This window comes from Aquarana catesbeiana, linkage group LG02 (assembly GCF_042186555.1).
Source record: "Aquarana catesbeiana isolate 2022-GZ linkage group LG02, ASM4218655v1, whole genome shotgun sequence".
Taxonomy (NCBI): Eukaryota; Metazoa; Chordata; class Amphibia; order Anura; family Ranidae; genus Aquarana; species Aquarana catesbeiana.
In genome coordinates, this window is record NC_133325.1 from 467,402,495 (window position 1) to 467,423,946 (window position 21,452).

Below are 21,452 nucleotides of genomic sequence, written 5' to 3' on the forward strand. Positions count from 1 at the left end.
GTTAAAAATTTTTTTTTTCAAATTTTTTTTTTTTTTTTTTTTCATTTTTTTAAGATTTTTGGTGCAATTTTTTTTTTTTCAGGGCGACCCTCCACTTTAAACGTGTGTGCAAAAAATGGCTCTGGCAGCGAAAGGGTTTAGTATGATTTGTAAGCGCTCTACCATTACTTCACCTATTGATTCGTGTCATGTCATTCATGTATTGGAGTATGGTAGTATTTATTGGCAGCTTTTCCCTGACAGAACAAAACCCAGGAAAAAGTCGTATACTTTACAAACTGAAGTCTACTATCGATTTTTTTTACAGAAAAGTCCGTGGAAATAGTTCTCGAACTCCATCCGCCTGAGAACACTTACGTCATGTGCATAAACTTAGCAGCGTTGAGGTGAGGAGAGTGTGAAGTGTCGCGAGATTTGGATGCGGAAGCGGCAGCTGGGAGGAGAGCTGCAGGCAGGGTGCGCCCAGGACTGAGAAGGCGCACCGAGACTTGGGAGCCGAGAACTAGAAGAGGGAGAGCGGTGCATGGACCTGGAGGGGAGCGTGTACTGCACGGCCCGGAGAGTGAGTCCGCATGACACACAATTCCCGCACACAGCTCTGTTTATGTCTTTTGTCCCATTCACACGTGCCCCAGCCTTTCCTCATTCCCCACACTACAGCCCCCACTACTACAGCCCCCACTACTACAGCCCTCCTCCCTTCCCTGTGATAGTGCCAGGGCTGTCTACTGATACTGGGGGAATTTCTCTCACTCCTCCTGTGGGGCTGACTTTTTTTTTATTATATCTCTGTCATTATATAACCACTTCAGCCCCGGACCATTTGACTGGCCAAAGACCAGAGCACTTTTTGCGATTCGGCACTGTGTCGCTTTAACTGACAATTGCGCGGTCGTGCGACGTGGCTCCCAAACAAAATTGACGTCCTTTTTTCCCCACAAATAGAGCTTTCTTTTGGTGGTATTTGATCACCTCTGCGTTTTTTATTTTTTGCGCTATAAACAAAAAAAGAGCGACAATTTTGAAAAAAAACAATATTTTTGCTATAATAAAAATCCCCAAAAATATATAAAACATTTTTTTTCCCCCTCAGTATTCTACATATTTTTGGTAAAAAAAATTGCAATAATTATAATATTATTGATTGGTTTGCGCAAAAGTTATAACGTCTACAAAATAGGGGATAGTTTTATGGCATTTTTATTAATAATTTTTTTTTTAATTAGTAATGGCAGCGATCAGCTATTTTTTTATCGTGACGGCGACATTATGGCGTACACTTTTGGCGTTATTTTGGGACCGTTCACATTTATACAGCGATCAGTGCACTTAAAAATGCATTGATTGCTGTGTAAATGTGACTGGCAGTGAAGGGGTTAATACTAGGTGGCGCTGTAGGGGTTAAGTGTGTCCTAGGGAGTGATTCTAACTTTGGGGGGGGGAGGGGCTACGCGTGACATGACACTGATCACCGCTCACCGCTCCCGATTACAGGGAGCGGTAATCAGTGTCCCGTCACAAGGCAGAACAGGGAAATGCTTGTTTACATTAGTATTTCCCCGTTCTTCCTCTCCGTGAGACGATCGCGGGTATGCCCGCGGACATCGAGTCCGCGGGACCCGCGATCTCACTCGCGGGCGCAACCACATGGCGGCAATTTTAAAGGGAAGTACCTGTACGCCCATTTGCCTGTCCATGTCATTCTGCCGATGTAAATGTTCACGCGGCGGTCGGCAAGCGGTTAATTATCCTAGGACAAACAGGATTTTGTTTGGTGATACTGTCTAGGAAAAAGGGGGGGGGGGGAATTAAAATATTTTTTCATGTAATCCTAAATAAAACTTAAAAAGTTTCTACAAGCTTTAGCGCCCTTTCCGGGCGTTAGCGGTAAAGCGCCGCTAGTTTCAGCGGCGCTTTACCGCTGTTATAGCAGTGCTTTTTTGGATGCTAGCGGGGTGCTTTTAACCCCCGCTAGCCGCCAAAGAAAGGGTTATTGGCGCCCGTGTTACGGCGCTGCCCATTTATTTCAATGGGCAGGGCGTTTTGGGAGCGGTGTATACAGCGTTCCTGCACCGACCAAAAGACGCAGCTTGCAGGACTTTTCTACCCATCCTGCAAGCATAACGCCCAAGTGTGAAAGCACTCGGACTTTCTCACTGGGGTGGCTTGAGAGGTGCTATTTTTAGTGCTAAAACATCTGAAAGGGGTCTATAAAGCAGTGGTCTCCAAACTGCAACCCTTTGCTTTTTATTCGGCCTTTGGGGGCACTATAAGACCCCTTTCAAACATTCATTTCAATTAGTGCTTTCACACTGAGGTGGTGCAAAAAGTCCTGCAAGTAGCATCTTTGGGGCATGTTTGGAGCGCTTTAAAAAAAAAAAGCCAGTTTTCCTCTCGATGGGCAGAGTTCCATTGACAGGGCACAATACCTCCCAATGACACCAACAATTGGAACCAATGATGGGGTATTTCTTTTTCTCCCACTGATGTCAGGACCTTTTCTACTCTCAATGGCCACAGTCTGGCCCCCCTAAAGTGTGAAGGACAGTAAACCGGCCCTTTGTTTTGATAGCTTCTTTGTTTAGAAAGCAGTTGTCCACTTATGAGCTAAAGGGGGCCTCCAGTCTGGCCTCTGACATCACCAAAGGCTACACATAATGTTCAATATATGTAGTACTTGAGAGGAAATGAGGGTCACCCAGTGTGTACATGCTATGTTTTTGGCTGGGAATGCCTGCAGAAGACAGTCTGAAACTGGGAACATGTTACATGGGGCTGGTAGAGATCAATGTTATTATCCCTAACCATTGTTCCCACTACAGACTGCTGAGATCTGAGGACCACATGCCATATACCAAAGAGGTTGGGCACCAAAGCTTTAAAGCTCAACTCTGTCCACAACAACTTAAAGAAAAACAAAACAAAAAAAAAACAAAAAACCTCTGTGCCTCCACCCTCTCCTTTGCTTCAAGGGTTAAATGCCTAGTACCAAAGTATGTGTTTTTACCTTTATGAATGCATTCACAGCAATTACCCCTTGGCACTGGCTCCTGCCACTCATTTAAGGACTTTAGAACGCCGAGAAACGGGGAGGGGGATTTTGGCCATGTGTCCGCCGTGATTGGCTGTCAGTCGTCGCATGATCACAAAATTCCTGATCTCAGGCAGCGATCTGGAGGTTTCCGTTAGCACTATAGTCACTGCCAGGAGTGCGCACATTGCTATTGCACGCAAATATGCGACCGCATATCTACATGCACTCCGCGCCAACAGGTTCAAGTGGGATTAAACCCAAAAATGTAATCTATTCCATTTTACCAATTCTTAGGTGTGGCGGCTGCATCCGCATCTTTTTGTTTTATTTAGGTTCTTACTTTTTTTTTTTTATTTTCACCTGGTGATCTGGACAGTAAGTATGTTATTCTAAGTGATTGTGAAGTATTTTTTTTCCCTATAAAAATAACAAACATGTTATACCTGCCTGCTTTGTTGAAGTGGATTTGCGCAGAGCAGGCCGGATCCAACTCTTCTCAGGTTCCTCTTTTGTGATCCTGGCCCCTCCCCCCTTGTCCAGTGCCTCCACAGCAAGCCGCTTGCTATGGGGGCACCGGGGCTGCGTCACAGCTCCCTGTGTCCATTCAGACATGGAGCTTCAGCCCCAGCCCCGCCCCCTCTCTCCCCCTTGATTGGCTAGCTGACCTTGATTGACAGCAGCGGCAGCCAATGGTACTGCCACTGTGTCTGTGCCAATCAGGAAGGAGAATCTGGATGGCTGAGACACTCGTGGACATCGCTGGACAGAGAGGGGGCTCAGGTAAGTGTGGGGCTGCTGCACACAAGGCTTTTTATCTTAATGCATTAAGATAAAAAAAACCTTCTGCCTTTACAACCCCTTTAAAGCTGAATTCCAGTAATTCAGTCACTTTGTAAATAGTGAAGGCACACTATGAATTAAGTCCAAGGAGCTGCATGGATTATTTATATCTGACAGGTTTATCACTCTGCTGGCAATTTACACTCCAGACAGTGGCAGAACTACCAAGATTGCACTTGCGACTGGGCACTGGTGTTCTGACACACTGGGGGGCCCAAGCAGTGTTGCCAGTAAGAACTACAGTTGTCCGTAAACAACAGAAAAGTGCCTGTTTAAACTACACTTGCGCGCTTCAAGGTTCAAGGTACACAGATCAGCTATACCCTCCCCCCCGCCGCCCATTATGAGAAGTCTTTGTATTTTGTGAATGTGTTCACATAATACAAAGGCTTCTGGGATTGGGCAGGAAGAGGGTTGGGGTGGACATAGCTGCTGTAGCGACTATTCTGTTCAATATTCATAGCTCAGAAGGATCAGCGTCTCTCCCCCAGATTTACAGCGATGGCTGCCTTCCAGGTGTACTGTAAACATGTCAGATATAAATAATAGCGCTAAGCCCAGGAGATGTCCTGCACCTCACTGGACTTAACACCATGTGCCTTCATTATTTATTTTTTTAAAAAAGAGCTGAATTCCTGGAATTTAGCTTTAACTAACGTCAAAGCGGAACTGAACTTCGAAAAGTACGCACCCTCACCTTTCAGCGATGCAGCGGTTACTTCTGCCCCCGGCAGATGTCATCCTCTCCTCTACTTCTGGTCGATGGGTTTTTGGCATTTTGATTGGCTTGCAGGCGATGTCATCACAAACATGCAAGCAAAAGTCATTAATTCCAGCACAGCTAGTGTGTGCTGGAATTGTGCGCTGAGCATTGCAAATTTTATTTACAAATGCAATTATTTATTTTTTTTTTTTATGTGACATAATGATAAAAAACAAACCAAATAAAAATGGGTTTAAAGCCCAACCCCAGGAAAATGTAAAAATCCACTATTGCAATAACCCCCTGCCCCATTGAGCGTTTAAAACCACTTTATTGCTGGCCCTTTGGGTGGAGGAGAGAGCTGGAGTTGCCCGGGAAGAGGAATTGAGTAACTGATAGAGCCACTTGTGAAACCCGCTAGAAATAAACAAGCAATTAAACTTTGCAGGGGGACATATTTTAATTTTCCTGGAGTTAGGCTTTAACCCTTTCGCTGCCAGAGCCGTTTTTTGCATTTTTTGCACAGCTGTTTAAAAAAATCATTTTAGGCCTGAAGATTACACACAACCCACAAATATTTATATATTTTCTGAAAGCAGACACCCTAGAGCATGGGTGCTAAACCTGTGGCCCTCCAGCTGTTGCGATACTACAAGTCCCATGAGGTATTGCAAGGCTGACAGTTACAAGCATGACTCTCAAAGGCATGATGGGACTTGTAGTTTTGCAACAGCTGGAGGGCCACAGGTTAAGTACCCATGCCCTAGAGAATAAAATAATGATAGTTGAAATTTATGTCACGCAAAATTTCAGTAAAAAACACACTAACGTGAATTCTAGAGCAAACAAACGCAACAAATTACCCACGTTTTTGGTAAAATATAAAAGATGAGGTTGCACTGCGTAAATAGATACCCAACATGCCAAACCTTAAATTTTTGTGTGCCCGTGAAATGACGACAAACTTCAGTACCCTATATTTTCTATAGACAACGCTTCAAAAGCCACCTATAGGTATCAGTTTAGTGTTACGGAGGATGTTATGTGTTAGAATTATTGCTCTCCGGCATGCGTGGCGATATGTAATGTGTATTGCAAATCAACGTTTTCACGCATGTTTGGTTAACTTTTTTTTTTCATCACATGGGAGATAAACAGACCTCTATGTAATGATTTTAGGTGACAGGTTCTCTTGAGATATGCAGGGTCTAAAACAGTGGTCATCAACTTCTGTCCTCGGGGCCCACTAACAGGCCAGGTTCGCAAGATAACTGAAATACATCACAGGTGAGATCATTTGCTCCTCCAGTGATTGCAGTATTCTAGATTGCATCTCCCCAAGGTAATACATAAAACCTGTTCTGTTAGTGGGCCCTGAGGACACGGTTGATGACCACTGGTCTTAAAGACCCTGCATGTCTCCTCTGAATGTTTTTGCAATGCAAATTGCATTGTAAAGCATCCAACGAGCCAGGGACACCGAGAGCTTGACCCGAAAGAGACTATGCTTTCCGGTTCACAAGAAGGGCGGACGTGTGCCCGCTGTTCTCTTTTTCCTCTACTCGCCGGCACCCATCATGGAGATCTCGGGCCCACTGATGGGCAAGTGGAGCCTGCTAAGCAGCATGGTAGGGCGGCGGGGGGGAGCGCTGGTACCGGGGGGGGCGGGGGTGCGATCGGGCAGCAACGAGGCTGCCCGAATGCTCTCAGCTGACAGATAGGAGTCTGCCTGTCAGTTTCGCACGCAATCTCGGTGTCTGCAGCCACTGGATTGTGTGTGTGATACCACCCGCCGTTAAAGTGACACTAAAACTTTGGTTGTTTTTTTTTTAATAACAAACCTATCCCTCCACTGTGCAGCTCGTTTTGCGCAGAGTGGCCCTGAATATGCTCTTCTGGGATCCCTTTTTGGCTCATCCCCGCATAAGATAACCCCCTAGGGGAAGTGCTCTCCCGGGGGGTTACCTTGCAGGCGCGCTCCTGAGTCATTCATTCGGCGTCCATAGAAGCCGAATGTATTACTCATCCCCGCCCCCCAGCGCCCGGGTCATTGGATTTGATTGACAGCAGCGGGAGCCAATGGCTGCGCTGCTATCCATCCAATCAGGACCCGAGACACCGGCTTTTGCTGGTGTTCCCGTCCCCGGGACGAGATAGGGTACAGGTAAGTAAAATGGGGGCTCGGGGGGGCTGCAGTATTGCAGGAGGTTTTTCAACTCAATACATAGAGGTGAAAAACCTCAAAGGTTTACCAGCCCTTTAAGTCCATACAACATACTGACCTGGCAACAAAAGGAATAAATATTAATGGTTAGAAAAATAGAAATAAACAAAATTCTGCAGGAAAATATTAACAAAGAGGAGGAAGCAGTTGGTCGGTTCCCACGGGCGAAGCACATATTCATTTCAGCTCTGGAAGGTTTTACCCCTATGACCAGGCCATTTTTTGCCTTTTAGCACTGTGCTACTTTAACTGGTCGCAGTCAGGCAACACTGAAAAAAATTATATAAATTTAATTTGAGTACACACAGAGCTTTCTTTTGGTGGTATTTGAACACCTCTGTATTTTTTATTTGTTGTGATATATAAAAACGAAAAAAGACTAACTTAAAAAAACCCCAAAACATATTTTTAACTTTCTACTATAAAACGTATCCAATAAAAAAAAAAAAATCAAATTTCTTCATAAATTTTGGCTAAATGTATTCTGCTACATGTCTTTGTAAAAAAAAAAAAAAAAAAAAAAAAAAATCCACATAAACTGAACATCGGGCAGCATTGGCCGGTTCCATAGAAACCGTCCGACGTTCAACCCATGTGTACAGTAGCTGGCCTTCTGTCGAAGGGGCATGACCGAAAAAGGTCTGCCGATGGACATCCAATCAGCACATCACCTTGTCATAGTACAGGGATCTCCCCCACTGAGCTATTGTGCTAACATTGCATAGTTAGTACAGCAGCTCCTCCCGAGCTCTTTCATTTTTTTTTTTTTTTTTTTTCAACCCAGTGGTAATAGAGTGTACTCTGGTTAAGTGTATATTGATTGGTTTGTGTGAAAGTTATAACGTCTACAAACTATGGTATAGATACTGGAATTTTTATACTACTAATGGTGGTGATCGGTGCGATGAGCAATCTGACGCGGTGGGGGGGGGGTCAGAGAGAGAACTGAAACGATCATCACCAGTGACACTAATACAGTGCTAATAATATACACTCTCACTGTACTAATGACACTGGCTGGGAAGAGGTTAACTTCTAGGGCGATTATGGTGTTGACCGCGTGTCTCACAATGTGTTTGCTGTGTTGTGTGTTACTAAGAAATGTGCCAGTTTTTTTTCCTCCCTGCTTTGCAGGGAGGAAAAAAAAAGGCACATTGCTGCTGACAGAGAGCCCCTGTGTTTACATACACAGGGCTCTCTCCTGTCATCCGCTCAGCCGATCAGCAGGTTCCAGCCATAAATCGTTGACTAGTACCTAGTGCTGCAGGATTCTGGCCAAAATGAGAATCATGATTTTTTTTGCTTAGAATAAAGATCACGATTCTCACGGCGTAACATCTTTCACATTATAGAAAAAAAAATTGGGCTAACTACTGTTTTTTTTTTTTTTTTTTTTCCCCCCAAAAAAATTGCGTTTGAAAGACCGCTGCACAAATACAGTGTGACATAAAATATTGCGACAACTGCCATTTTATTCTCTAGGGTCTCTGCTAAAAAAAAAAAAAAAAATATATATATATATATATAAAATATAATTTTGGGAGTTCTAAGTAAGTTTTTCTGGCAGTAAATTATATCACCTGTGATATATTTCAGTTAACTTGCAAACCTGGCCTGTTAGTGGGTCCGGAGGACAGGATCTGAGAACCTCTGGTCTAAGTGATGTCATAAACACCAGGTTGCCTGGTGTGTTTGTTTTTTTTTTTTTTTTTTTTTTCCATCAGCTTTGAGCGGAGAACTCTGCATAGAATCAGGAAAATGTTTTAAGATCGTGAGGGGGGGAAGAATTGCGATCTGATTCTTTAATGATTAATCGTGCAGCTCTACTAGCACCTGCTGATCAGCTTGAGCTGTAGCAAATGACAGCACAGTCAGGGCAGCCCCCTACCCGGGAATACTGGCTCACGTACATGATCCACCGCAGCGGGGCCACTCTGCCGCAGTAAATCTTCGGTAGATGGGTCTTAGGTGGCTATATACGGCAGCATGGCAGGTGGGCCTTAAAGGGGTTGTAAAGTCAAAAGTTTTTTTTATCTTTATGCATTAAGATAAAAAGCCTTCTGTGTGCAGTAGCCCGCCCTCAGCCCCTCTAACACTTACCTGAGCCCCATCTCTGTCCATGAGTGTCTCAGCCGTCCGGTACTGTTGGTTGCCGCTGCTGTCAAAGTTGGCTGGCCAATCAGGAGAGAGAGGGACGGGGCCACGGCTCCACGTTTAAATGGACACAGGGAGCTGTGACTCCGCTAGAGTGTCCCCATAGTAAGCTGCATGCTGTGAGGGCACTGAACAGGAGGGAGGGGCCAGGAGCACAGAAAAGGGACTCGAGAAGAGGAGGATCTGGGCTGCTCTGCACAAACCTCCTCTGTTGCAGTGGATAAGTATAACATGGTTATTTTTATAGGAAAAAAAAGACTTTACAATCACTTTAACCTCTGGCTGTCATATACTGTATGCTGCAATGGAACGCTGTTTGCGAAGAGTGAAGCACAGGGCAAATTGGGGTAAACTAAGGGCCTCAAAATATATATATATATATATATATATATATATATATATATATATATATATATATATATATATATATATATAACATTTTTTTTTTCTTGTCTGTCCTGACATCATATCACTTTGATCTGCAGATGAATGGAGCAGAGTATCCACAAAAATGTTACTTTTGCATTTTGTGAATTGTCAGAAGGGCCATTTGTTGTTTCTTGAGGTCTGTTAATCAAAGCATGTGAGCTTATTTGCGGCAGAGTTGTGCGTTTTTGGCTTCAGACTTCAATAGGATGTGCATGTAACACACTTGTTTGCGTGATTCCTTGCCTCTTCTCCTAGTAACCAGCTTTTCACAAAACAAAAGCACTGAAGCCTGAAACTGCTCAAGAGTACAAAGTTACAAAGGAATGAAACACTCCATAATCTCATAAAAACACTGACACTCAGTAAATGGAGGCTCAGACTGGTCCCCCAAGGTTGCTTTTTTCCCTGTTGGACTGGTTGCGGCTGTATGACATCGTCCTGTACAATACAGGACTAGCAGTCTTGAAGGAAGAAAATGAGGCCCCTGTCCTGCTGGAGGTGTACTTAGTAATGTCCTGTGTGCCCTCAAGCAAAATAAGATTCGTTTTTCCAATACCAACACAAATTTTATAGCATGTTTTCACATTAGTGGCAGTTATGTTGCCATTTATCAACTTAATAACATAATTTGTTTATGTATTTTCCTGTTTTGCATTCTGCAGGTTTCAGTGAAACCAAACAAACCAGTTTATTACGTGACTGTATATAAGGACAGCTGTTGAATATTACTTTGATATTTAGCTCAGACAATCTCTAATTGTTTTATAACACATAAACAATGTAGTTTGTTGCTTTCTGCCTCTTATAAGTATGGAGAATGTTTAAGGCAGAATACTTTATTTAAATAAAACAAAAACAAAAAATTTTTTACCTAAATTATATTTTTTGCTTTTAAAAGTTTTCTCAATTCTCTCAATTTGCAAAGTTATTGGAGTCTTTTCTCCCATAGTAAATCATGTCCGATCAGGCAGCTCCCTCTTGTAACAAACCATGCTAGTAGGTATTTCGATGACTAAAGCTACCCTGTGAGCTGAATGAGAGAAATTAATCAATTCTCTGATGCTGGGCCTGGTATGCTCTTGGAGGGGGAACCCATGCGTTTTTTTTTTTCTACATTGTGCGTGGAGTTCCCCCTAAAGATTCATACCAGACACAGTGCCTGGTATAGTCAGGGATCAAAGTCGGATTCTGTTCATTGAAGTTGGACTTCAAGTCGCAGGGCGAAGTCGGATCCAAAGTGGTACGACTGTCGTGTAAGGATGAGCTCTGGCGTGTTCGCACACTCCACATGCAGAGCCCGCCAGGAAGTCGGCACGGGGCTGCGCTAATCACAGGCAGTAAGACATTTCCCGATGTGCGGCTGCAGAGATCGGGAAACGTCTCACTGCTTGTGATTAGCGAACACATCCGAGCTCATCCTTACTGTCGTGTCGTACCAGCAAGAACCCGGCCTAAGCAAGGACTGCTTTTTTTTTCCCAATCTTCTCTAGGCTCACAGAGCACATTACCCCTATGTTTTCTATTATCTGTTACCTAGGTGTGGTTACCTCACAGGGGTTTGGTTTACCTCCCTACACATGGTACAATCTGCAGTCTGTTATTTTCAGCTGACAGACGTTTTTAATCTCCACCTGTCTCACAGAAACCTTCCATTACCACTAGAGAGCTGAGAAGGATGAAGTATCAACTCTAAGCTCTTGATGGAGGACTGGTTACCGGTATACTTTGTCTTCACTCACCTGGAATCTGACTATACAAGCCTTAGTGAAGAGGTCGGTCTCATAGTAAATTTACAGCCTTAGCACAAGACTGTCTTTTAGGCCTAAGGTTTAACGTTATACTTTGCATCTTGGGTATGATGTGTAGTAACCATTTTGGTGCTACTGGGTTTGCATATGGAGTTGCATTTTTGTCTGTTGCCTGGGTGTTGCTGTCTCACAGGTGTTGTGGCTTGCCTTCCTACATACGGTGCAACCTGCAGTCGATTAACAACTCAGCTGGCAGAAGTTTAATCTCCACTTGTCTACTTTCACACTGAGGCGTGCGGGCACTGGCGGTACAGCGGCCCTAAATATAGTGCCGTTTTAGCGGCGCTAGCGGTGTGGCTTTAACCCCCCACTAGTGGCCGAAAAAGGGTTTGCGGGCGGGTTTGCAATGGGAAGGGGCACTTTAGGAGCGGTAAATACACCGCTCCTAATGCGCTCCAAAGATGCGGCTTGCAGGACTTTTATGACTGCCCTGCAGGCGCACCGCTCCAGTGCGAAAGCCCTAGGGGCTTTCACACTGGCGTGCATTGAGCAGCTCTTTCAGGGCGCTTTGCAGGCTCTATTTTTAGCACTTTAGCGCCTCACTGTGAAAGGAGCCTTACAGAGCTCTCCTTTCCCACTAGTACAGAGCTGGGAGGGAGGAAGTGTAAACTTCAGAGCTTTTTTGATGAAGGACTTTTATGCCTTCACTCACTTGGGAATTGACCTTTACAAGCCTCAGTAGTTCTGTAGGGTTCATCCTGCCATACACATTCTCTGTGATATAAATCTGTGTCAGGGAAAATGTACGGCCTTAGCACAAGTCTCTTTTGGGCCTAAGATTTTATATTTACATATGTGTGGTAACCATTTTTTGTGCTACCAGTTTTGTATGTGGAGTCACATTATGTTAACATGGCATTCTTATGCCCCGTTCACACGATCCGATTATCGGACGAATGATCATCTGTTTTTTTTTGCATGCTAATCTCACGTCGAATCTGATGAGTTTACTAAAGTCACAAATTCCCGCACGACAGAAAAAAAATTTGGAAGTGATGTCATGTGTTGTAATGCATTTGTATTGCATTTTCGAACAATAGCTGTACTAGCATCGTACGAAAAAAATTTCCGTGCATGTCCGATAGAATAATATCGGATGAACTGTCCTGATCGGCTCTCGTAAGCTCTGTGCTAATGATCTGATTATCGTACGATCGATTCCAATGCGGCATTTTTCGTACGACTTTCAGACCATGTGTACGGGGCATTATGCTTAGACTCTGGCCAGGACCCTAAGTTGTTCAGGTCCAGGGTTTAGTGCTACATCCAGCTGCTGTTTTTTTCACCCCTGCTTACTGCAAACCTGTAGCCTCTAGAGCATGGGTCTCAAACTGGCGGCACTCCAGCTGTTGCAGAACTACAAGTCCCATCATGCCTCTGGCTGTTGGAGTCATGCTTGTAACGGTGAACCTTGCAATGCATCATGGGATTTGTGGAGGGCTGCCAGTTTGAGACCCCTGCTCTAGATGTACTCCAAAGGTTGGATGTTTCTCTGGATAATTTGTTGTAGCTAAAGCTGCAGAAGAGGCTTATGACATCCGCAGTAACACTCTGTCCCTCCAGACGGCCGTCGTATGACGTCCTTGGTTTCCCGGCAGTATGGGGGTGCAAAGTACAAAAAAAAAAAAAAAAAAGGGGAGCGAAAATTTTGAAAAAAAAAAAAATTTTTTTAAGTAGTGCAAAAAATAAAAACCGCAGAGGTGCTCAAATGCCACCAAAAGAAAGTTGTATTTGTGGGGAAAAAAAAATGTAATTTGGTTAGTGTTGCATGACCATGCAATTGTCATTCAAAATGTTACAGCGCTGAAAATTGGCCTGGTAGGAAGGGGGTGAAAATGCCCTGTATTGAAGTGGTTAAACGGGGCACAGCGGGGCTCTCCTGCAGAGATTTTAAGTGTCAGCAGTAGATATTTAAACTCCTTTTCACCAACATGTTGCTGCATTTTATGTAGTGTGTGTCCTTGTGCCACTAGAAATGTTGGTACAGGGATATAACCATATTTTGCATGGGCAGCGCAGTGGCTTGGTGGTTGGTGCTTCTGCCAGGCTGCCCTGAGGTTATCTGTTATGATCCAACCATGCCACCAGAGTCCTACAGGTTTTCCAAGTATGCAAGTGGCGCTAAAAGCCATGGCTGCAAGGCAGAACATAAGGACAGCGACTTGGTTGCTTACCTTCTGCCACTTCACATAAGGCTCTGATAAACGCAGCCATCAGCAGCGCCTTCTCATCTTCAGCAATGATTGCAATAAGTGAAGTGGTTGCAGGCACAAATAAATACGCGCGTGTGCAATTAGACGTATATGCTCTCCAAATTAGCCGAAAGAGGGGTGGATTTTTGGCATCCAATAATCTGTAAAGTACGGTAGTCAGGTCGGCATTTTTGGCAAACCCCCATCCCCCCCCCCCCACCTTGCTGCCTAGTCTTTTCAGGCGGTAGTGGGTGCACCGTAACTTGGAGTATCAGCGTTGTCTCGGGTATCAGCGTTCCTTATACACACCTGTCCCTGTCAGTCAGTACTGATCTCTGCAGATTTGCAGGCTTGAACAAGCTTTACACTGCTTGAAGCTTGCTAAATGGATGTTGTAGACCTTTTGTTTTGTTTCCTTTTATCTAATACTATGAAAGCTTTAGAGTTCTAAAACCAATCCATTGTCTAAGCATTTCTCAAGCTGCATCCACTGGTGTCATTAAAGTGGAAGTCCACGCTAAAACTAAAATCCCTGCATCTATTGCCAATCACTATACATACCTTTTTCTGAAGTTGATCCGACCGGATCCCATGCTGAGCTGTCAGCTGTGGCTTCGCTGTGGAGGTGGATGCAGAGGACACGTTCGATAACAGAAGCCCCATAGTAAGTCTTAGTCTATGGGTGACGTCACATCCCATTCGTTTCTTAGCCGTTGTCGGCCGTGTCCTCTGCAGAGCTGGAAATCTGGTCAGATCACCTGCAGAAAAGGTATTTATATGCTCTCTTTTTTTTTTCTTTACAAGACTAGAGAGGTTAGTGTTAGAATGTTGGTGGCTTTAGATGCAGGGATTTTAGTTTTAGGATGGACTTCCACTTTAAAACAAACCTAAGCTTTTAGTTTCAACTTTTCTGCCTAGGTAAACGGCAAAGTAGACAAGTGGTTAAATTAAGCTTGCAGCTGTGAGCTTGGTACCGGTGTTCTGTTGAGTAGTGCCCTTTGTCGAAAAGTGCCCGCGCAGTATGGTACGGCACTCTAGCTGATTTCCCGATTAGCTGGCGTGACGTCACCATAGCGCATGTGCACATCGTAGGAAGCATTTTTCAATGGGAGATACCATTTGACGGACACATTTGAAAGCTATGCAAACAGCGGAGGGAGACAGTAGTTGTCAGATTGTGCCTTGCTCTTGCAGGTTGGGTATAGTGTGCTTAATGCTGGGCTTTGTCTGTCTTGCAGGGCAGGTTTGGTGTGTTGAACGCTGGGTTTTGCCTGTGTATAGGGCTACTTTCATACTGGGGCGGGGGGTTTTAGCGGTGCGGCGCTTGTAATAGCGGAGCTTTTCGGCTGCTAGCAGGGTGCTTTTAACCCCCTGCTAGCGGCCGAATAAAGGGTTAATAGCACCCGCGAAGCACTTTGCAGGCGCTTCGACAGCGGTGCCCATTGAGTCCATGGCAGGGGCGGTGGAGAAGCGGTTCACCGCTCTCCCGCACCACCGGAAAGATGCTGCTTGCAGGACGTTAGAAAAAGCTAGGGCTGGGGAAAAAAATCGATTTGAATCGAGTTGAGAGGTCAAATCGAGTCAAATTTTCAGCAAATGGTTTTTTTTTTTTTCAGCAGGACCGGCGTTGGTCCTAAAGGAGTTGCGGGCAGGAGTTTTTAGGCTAGGCCTCGGCTTCGGCCTAGTCCGTGGCGTCCACCAGGACCAGCGTGGTGTCCAAAAAAAAAATCGATTCCAAGCACTGGAAAAACGCCCCAGTGTGAAAGGATTTTAAGGGCGGGTTGCAACACTGGCAAGACCCACCCTTCAACACACCCACAACCCACCCTGCAACAGCAAGGCACAATCTGACAACTACGGTATTCCTCCGCTGTTTGCATAGCTTTCAATTGTGCTAGTCAAATGGTATCTCCCGTCGAAAAATGCCTCCTATGATGTGTGCATGCGCAATGGTGACGTCATGGCAGCTGATCGGGAAATCAGCTGGAGTGCCATTGCGTATTGGGTGGGCACTTTTTCGACGGAGGGGATTGCTCGGTAGAACACTGGCTTTAAGTGCCAGCAAAGAGCTTTTTGATAAGTGATCGGGCCGTGCTTTTGCGGAAGATTTGCTTTTGGTTTATTACACATTTGTGGTGCAGATTGAGTGGACTTGCTTGGACACTTGCTTTTATTTTAATCAAGCATTTTTTTTTTCTTGTTGTTTTTGGATCCTTTTGGGAAAAGTATTACACAGATGATTGAGTTTGAGGCCCGGTTCACACTTGTGCGATGCCAGACATTGCATGTCATTCGCAGCGCACTGCTGTTCACATTACATACGATGTCTGGGCGGTGCGATTTCAGCCATACAAATAGTATGGCTGATATTGCACCGCATTCGGTCCAAACACGTACAGGACCCTTTTTTCTGTTAGGACATGAATCGGATCACATATGTGTGAACACATATGCGATCCGATTCTGGTCCGAACTGTCAGTTCGCAGTGCGATACGCGAGCTGAACTGGGGGTGTCGTTAACAATGTATTGACACTCCCCAGCAGATCGCATATGGCAGTGTGTACTGGCATGCGAGTCGGTGCGATGAGGAAACCCGCAGTGGATTCGCAGGATTCTCGCATAGCACAAGTGTGAACTGGGCCTTAGGTTTGTTTTTCGGATACCTGTGTTGTTAAAGTAGAAGTTCAGCGCCCCCCCCCCCCCCCCCCCAAATTTATTTCCTGCAGCCCGTGGTTGCAGAAAGGAAATTTGCTCCATCTATGGCCAGGTTTAGAGGTAAGATTACGATATTGTCCTGTCTTGCACATTATGGAATGTGCTCACATGTTCCCCAGGAAACTAGGTTCTGCTGCTTTAAAGGCTAACTCCACCTTACACACCAAGTTACATCCATATTACACACATTTTTCCCTACCCAACAGCTGACCAATTTTGAAATCGGTACAGTCGTGCGGGACCTCACCCCTACAGCCATGTCCTTTTTTTAATTTACTATTCATGGCAAGCAGGATTTGTAATTCTCAATGTGTTGATCTCCACATAGTCCATTAACACTTCCTCCAGCTCTTAGGCCAGTTGCACACGGACGTAATCCTTTACTGATGTTCTGCTCAGTATCTTGTTGACAGAAAGGTCCTGAGTAAAATATTCCACGAAGACCTTGCATAAACGTGTATAGGCACTTAAAGGTGTGTAAGCAAGTAAAATTCTTTATAATTGCTAATGTTGTAATATACTCACTTAAACATACTTATAGATGTGTAAACATGTGTAAGCACGTAAATTGCTGCATTCAAATGTAACATATTCTATGTATCTTTTTATTGCCCTGTACTCATAGCTGTATTACTGATCTTTTCTATGCTGTGTGCATTTTTCCAATGTATGTAAATTCAAATCCGTAAAAAAAAAAAAAAAAAAAAAAAAAAAAAGTGAAGGGTTTTTTACACCTGTGTGCAAGAGGCCATATTGAGAGTCTATGCCTTCGTACGACCATAGAGGTGGACAGTGGGCAGCACTTCACCAGCACAACCAAAACCACCACTAGCGCCTATTCGAGCCTCTGGCTCTAATCACGTGCTTAAAAATGACCCCCAACCCCATTGGAACCCATGGTCCGACATACGTGCATGTAGATCGGGGGGCTGGACTTATGGATCGAGGGGGTGGCACCCTCTTTGGCTGCCACTGGAGGAAGCGGCTGCAGTTAGCATTGCACTTGTGATCCACTGATCGCGGTTACAATGTTTTGCAGACCCGTTTGCACAAGAATAATTATTGCACATCTTTTTCTAATATATTTCATTTATTATTTTTTTGCAAAATGTAGACTTGGCCTTTAAGTGCTATGGGGTGGTTGAGTTGAAGCTTCATTTTAGGGAAAGGTTAAGAAAATCTTTTAGCTGTTTTGGCACTAACATTCCTACACGGAGAACTGCTGTGCTTTCCTGTCAACACTGAAAGTAATACTACCAGGGCCGTAACATTTCTGTGACGATAGGAAAAGTGCTCATCTATCTCAGTTGACATGGCTACTGATCTACTTTAAGACTATTATGTTGGTGATAAAATATAACTAAAGGCAAAACTTTTTTTAATTGTATTTTTTTCATGTTGGATAGAGTAAGGGAGGGTTATAACCATTGTTAGGCTTTTTTGACATCTGTGTCCCTTGTGGAGATTTCCATTTACTTCCTGTTCCATAGCAGGAAGTGAGAGAAAATCCCTCCAAAGTGAGGGCATCCCTTGGGACCCTCCAGGTTACCAGAACTAGTGTCCCTATTTTCTTTTACTTTTGATAACGCGAACAGGACAAATAGGGCGATTCATCCTAATGAGGGCATGGACAGCAATAAAAACTGACCAGGTGGTTTAATCCCTCCCCACTCTATCCAAAACTTTAAAGACACAACTTTTTTTTTTTTTTTTTCTTTTTTTTTTCTTTTTTACACTTTAAGCACTTTGGTTTTGTGACTTGATGGGAACAACGCTCTATATACAAGTAAAATTTCCCCTTAGAACATCCCAAAGTGTTCAGAAAATCCTCCTGTGTGTGATATCTTAAGCTACATTCTTTGTGCTAAAGGAGCCTGGACTTGAGGATTAAAGCAGCATTTAACCTAAAAGCATAGATGTGGTGGCTGCATTAATTATCTTTTTAAGGCTTGCTTTCTTCAATTTTCATCTGGGGACCTGCCAGTAAGTCTGTTTTTGTTCTTTTGAGGGGGGAAAAAAAGCTTTCCAGCAGAATGCACCAGTAACAGAGATAAGACAAACCATTTAACACTGGCAGGGGTTCTTACAATGATCAGCTTTTATTTGTGTATTCGTGCCAATGGTGATGTCAGTGTCAGATTGCCTGCTGCACTAATGCAGTCCCGTTTTAAGTTGCTGATCACTACCATTAGTATAAGAATAAAATTTCAGCATGTATACCATAGTTTGTAGATGCTATAACGTTCATGCAGACCAATTGGTATACCCTTATTGGTATTTTATTTATTTATTTTTTTTACAAAGACCTTTTTGGGAAAAAAAGTCTTTTTGTTTTATATAATAAACCCAGTGGTGATCAAATACCATCAAAAGAAGGGTTCTACTTCTGTGAAAAAATTATATTTGTTTTGTTTGTGTACAGCGTTGTATGACCGCAATTGCCAATTAAAGGTGCACAATGCTAAATAGCAAAAAAAAAATACCCTGGTCATGAAGGCGGTAACCCCTTCCTGGAGCTCAAGTGGATAAAGTGATGCTAAGCGATACCCTTATTTTTCAAAAATAATCCATTTACATCAACTTAACCATTTGCCGACCAGCGGCCGTCATTATAATGCAGCAGGTCGGCATGATCTCGCGAGCCATTGTAGCTGTACATAATGGATAGATTATAAGTGCGCTAATAATCAACCACCTACTAAAAATTATATATAATATATTAAATATCCGTGAAAGTAAACCAATATATATGAATATAAACGGGGGGAGAGATTTGGGACTTTAAATGAGGCACAATAATGTGCCTCCATCCCGATTATCGGTACAATAGAGAAGGAAATTGGGACTTTAAATGAAGCGCTTGGGTAGTGGAGGGAAAATAGACCATAGTAGAAATGCATTAAGAAATGTTTATTGATTATAAGGAGTACCAAACAATAAAAAAGTAATCATTTCATATATAGTAAACAATTCATTAATATATGCATAGGTAATGTACACATAACATAAACATAGTAAAAATTGTATATACGTATAGCAGCACAGAGTCTGATGTAAATACAGCAGTGATATGGCATAGTATTGCTAGCGACAACAAGCCTGATACCGACACATGCACCCACATGATAAATGTGCATTTCTTGAATAAGGAAACAATTGATGTAAACAGATGATATGGGTAACAATGGTTCCATATAAGATGTAGCTGGGGCATCGTTAATATAAAGCTCGACGCGTTTCGTGGGTATGTTCCCACTCATCAGGAGCTGATGCGATTGGGTTTCCTAAAGGATATATATAAGAGTATAATGAACCATAGAGTCCATATAAAAGTAAAAAATGATGAAATCAACATTTAATATCTATAGCTGTTTATACCAAACGCACTCACCGACTCAAGCAACAAGTGCAGTGTGCTGTGGTGGGAGCAGGGTGGGCCAGGGCCATAGCCTCTCCACGGGAGCTGAGGCGGCATAAATGTAGATGCGGCATCGGGCAGGAAGAAAGAGATAGAATAGGGTAGAGTGTGTCCACAAGTGAAAATGTATTGTCGTAAAAACAGACAATTCTGGGAACAGAACAATATGTTTCATTAGGTGTACATCTAATTAATAATAATATTAAGTAAGTAATAATAGTTAAAGAGTAAATAATGTACCCAGGAAGTTCCCAGAGAGGTGATGATGTGGATAGTAAGTGTGTGTATATGGAGATCTGTGTTTATAAGTGAGGGCATGAGAGTAGGGGTAAAGGTGACCAAAGAAAGTGAAGGCATTATAGCTTACAGTGTGGCCACCACAGCACACTGCACTTGTTGCTTGAGTCGGTGAGTGCGTTTGGTATAAACAGCTATAGATATTAAATGTTGATTTCATCATTTTTTACTTTTATATGGACTCTATGGTTCATTATACTCTTATATATATATCCTTTAGGAAACCCAATCGCATCAGCTCCTGATGAGTGGGAACATACCCACGAAACGCGTCGAGCTTTATATTAACGATGCCCCAGCTACATCTTATATGGAACCATTGTTACCCATATCATCTGTTTACATCAATTGTTTCCTTATTCAAGAAATGCACATTTATCATGTGGGTGCATGTGTCGGTATCAGGCTTGTTGTCGCTAGCAATACTATGCCATATCACTGCTGTATTTACATCAGACTCTGTGCTGCTATACGTATATACAATTTTTACTATGTTTATGTTATGTGTACATTACCTATGCATATATTAATGAATTGTTTACTGTATATGAAATGATTACTTTTTTATTGTTTGGTACTCCTTATAATCAATAAACATTTCTTAATGCATTTCTACTATGGTCTATTTTCCCTCCACTACCCAAGCGCTTCATTTAAAGTCCCAATTTCCTTCTCTATTGTAAACCAATATATAGATCATAAATACACTAAAAAAAATAAAAGAATAAAAATATTTTCGTAATAAGTGTCCAATGTGACATAAATACAAAACGTGAGAAAAAAAATTATACAAGCATTAAAAAAAAACACACTTTTCAGTAAACCACTTATTTTACATAAAAAAATGGAAACGATTGTCTTCAGTTTGTCACAATAAAATATGGGCTCCACAGATCAGTCCTGTATCTCATCAGGCTAGCTCTATATTAGAGGCGAAGTTCAGCATAAAAAAAACCCCAAGCTCTTCAATGAGACACTTGTTTTCTAATCAACAAAGCGAAATTGGAATCGATTATCTTCAGTAACTCACACAAATAGGCTGCTACACAGATCAGCCACGCATCTCTCCGGCTAGCTCAATAATAAATACTCCCAGTTCGAATTATGTCATGTAAAGAAAAAAGGAAAAAATATCATTGCGCAATGACCATATGTAAGTACACAGTCCACATCCGCATCACCAAATTATTCACATAGTACAGATATAAATCAGGCGCTTCAGAAGCAATCAGACCGCAGTATAAGGTTCCACTCACCGTTCACACAATGTGTCAGGTGACGTCACTGGCTCCTCCCGATGCGTTGCGTCACGTGACTTTCAAGGGTAGCCATGTGATCACCCAGTCTCCATTTATATACTCATTGAAGCATGCCAGTTGCCAAGGTGACCTACGGTGATAAGCGGTATCATCATATTGATTCAGCGCTCCTTAACAAACTTTATTATATTCACTTCTTACACCTATTTAAAAACTTTACACTGGTGTATCTTTCGCTAATACAAATATCACGAAAAAATACATGATAAAAACAAACTACATAGCAGTAAAAAAACAAATAGGAATCCAATTATTGGATATCACATTAGTTACCTAAAATAACTCCCTCCAGTGGCCGAATACATGTATAGCTCATC

The 21,452-nt window shown here is 43.0% G+C and overlaps 1 protein-coding gene across 1 annotated transcript in view; it reads left to right on the top strand.

The window, feature by feature from the left end:
* The first annotated feature begins 406 nt into the window (after window positions 1–406).
* Window positions 407–21,452, top strand: part of NRAS (NRAS proto-oncogene, GTPase) — a 47,858-nt gene continuing 26,812 nt past the window's right edge. The window contains exon 1 of the mRNA XM_073615696.1: window positions 407–562. The gene's annotated coding sequence lies outside the window, so the exon portion shown is untranslated. The remainder of the gene's footprint in view (window positions 563–21,452) is intronic.